Genomic DNA, 2,621 nt, shown 5'->3' on the forward strand with positions numbered 1-2,621 from the left:
ATAGCTGGGATCGAATCCTGCTTCCAGTCCTGTCAGCGGGAATTGCACTATGGACTGTGTGTTCCACAGGCGTTAGAGCTACGTGTGCGTGTCGTGCTAGACCCGGCGACAGCCCGAGCTGTGCTCACTCCTGCTCCCGTAACGCTCGTCTGACGCTCAGCCGCTGTTTTTTATTTCACCTGTTTTTGAATTCATGGACTTGTCTGCGAGCAGAGCTCCGCCAGCAGGATGGGGAAGACGCCGTTCCACCGACACGTCGCTGGCGGGCTGTTACAGGATAATTTTTTCTGAAGTTTCTCAGTGTCTGATTGTTCTGGACATGATCCACAGGAAGTTCCCTCGGGCCCGGCTGGAGCAGACGTTTGTTCGCGATCATGTCGAGCGCTTTCATTTCAAAAATAACAAGCGAGTTACATCAGGGAACGGCTCCAAAAGAGGCGCCCGGTGCCTCCCGTTAGTGGAATTTCCGGAGGAACAAACACCTCGGAAGGTGCTCGCGCCTCCGAGCCCGGCACCATCCCGTCCGTCTCCCATCAGGTGAGCAAACGCTCCGGGCACGTTCAGGAGGGTTTGACCTACAGTGCTGAAACTAATCCGGTAACTCCTCTGTACGGTGTTCTGATCCTCGCTGTGTGCTGTTGTTCCTTTACCTTCTTTTGTAATACGGAATAATAATAATAAAAAACCTATCAAGTGTTACAGCTGTAAAATAAACAGTGGCCAATTCTTTCTGTACTCAGCAAGCGGAACGAACGTGGTGCTGCCAGGCACAACGCCGGTAAATTTTCATCCTCTCAAACCAGCGCTTTGCAAAAAGCAGCTTATTTTTCATGCTGGAAATATTAAACAGTACCATGAGTTTGCTCTTTAAGTAATCACTTCTCGTGAGGTTCTTATTTTGGATTTCAAAACCTAGATTGTAAGAGAGTAAAATCTGTCTCCAGAGAGTAAGAGACGTAGTAGCTCATCCTGCTCTGCTGGTTATTTCCAAACAGAAGGATGTGCTTCACACACATTGTAAATACTTGTTGAAACAATTAGATGGCTGCAAATTTTGACCTTGGTAAATAAAGTCGCCAAAACATAACGCAGATGTGCCTCCTTTCTTTGCGATGAACAGAGTGCTGCCATGGGAATGGCCGAACGTGCCAGCCCTGGGGGGCGTCAGGTCCGTGACCGGCGCCAGGGATAGATCTTTACTCGGTGAAACCCCCCGGAGATCTTTCCTCCCGGGGGTTCTTTCAGCAGGCAGAGGACTAAGTGATTTGGGCACAGATTTTAGTCATCACTAGAACTAGTTAGCAGAGAAACCTTTTCCTCTCTGGATTTCAGCTGCGAACCGAGCTGGCGCCGTGTTCCGCTGGTGCTCACCAGCAGAGGGAGGATCTGCCAGTGCAAACGCTGCCAGCGATGGTGAGTCGTACCCGAGCTGCTGCCAGCTGCGGGGCGCAGCGAGGGGCGGGGAGAAGGGATCTTCTGTCGGTCACTCTTCTGTGTTCAGTTACATTATTGGGGTCAAAAAAGAGAAACAACCACAAAGGAGAAGGCAATTGCAAGCTTCTCCAGGTAGCAGTTAAATGCTTTGCAGTATAACGCCTCTAAATTAACATTTGTAAAAGCGCACCTAAAGGCGCAGACCTAACAAAGCCCCGATGAACTGTCAAATTCCAAAGTCCGGAGATTTTTGCAGTTCAGTTTCCCTCGGGTCATGGTGTAGGAAAGAAACAAAAGAACGTTGTTCTTGCAAGTAAAGATCCCGCTGAGGAGGACACCAGAGGGAGGGTGGGATGAGTTTTCAAACAGGAGGTTGTCCTGCAAGATAAAGAGGGCGGGTAAAGGGATGAAGGGGGAGGCAGACAGAGGCGATAAAACCTTGAACTTGCTGAACTAGGGTCGGTCGGGAGGAATGCGGCCTCCAAAGCAGCGCTGTGCTTGCTTAATAAGCTCTTGAATATTCTCCTGCTAGGGGAGGCAAAATCTTGAGACAGTGACACATGCGACGCATGAACTGACATGCGCTGTAACATGTAAGAGGCGTGTCGGGTTTGTCTGTAAGCCGTGGAGTACCCAGCCCATGGGGGGAAACAAGGGAGGGATCTCGCGGGTGTAAAAATCCGCGTATGGCTCTGACAGGGTGTGCCTACTAGCCAGACACCCGCTCTGGCAAGATCGTTGTAAGATTAAGGGCTTCCTTGTGGACTCCGGCCTGAGTCTCTTCTGCGAGACTTTTTGCTCGTTTCCCACAACGGTGACGTGGTCACCAGCAGCATCAACCGGTGTGAACGGGGGCGCGGATGTTGCAGCTGTGTGGAAGGCTCGGGAGAAGGCAGCAGCGACGAGGCAGCTGCGAGGCAGCCCCTCGCTGGAGGCACCCGCTGGGGGACAGCTCAAAGGCCCGCTCTGAGCAGTGGCATCACTGCTTTGGCCCCTGCTACGGGAAATCGGGAGCTGCCTGGTCCAGGTCCGCGCCCGAGCTCGGTCTGTGTGTCCCAGGGCTTTGCCTTTTGCCCTGCGCTCCCCGGGTGACGTTTTGCTCCCCGAGGCCACACAGGCGGTGGTTCGGGGAAGATGCCCGTCGTCCCCGTGTCGCAGCGGGCAGTGGTGCGCACCGAGCCCTCGCC

Source organism: Buceros rhinoceros, unplaced genomic scaffold (genome assembly GCF_000710305.1).
Source record: "Buceros rhinoceros silvestris isolate BGI_N320 unplaced genomic scaffold, ASM71030v1 scaffold21464, whole genome shotgun sequence".
NCBI classification, from domain to species: domain Eukaryota; kingdom Metazoa; phylum Chordata; class Aves; order Bucerotiformes; family Bucerotidae; genus Buceros; species Buceros rhinoceros.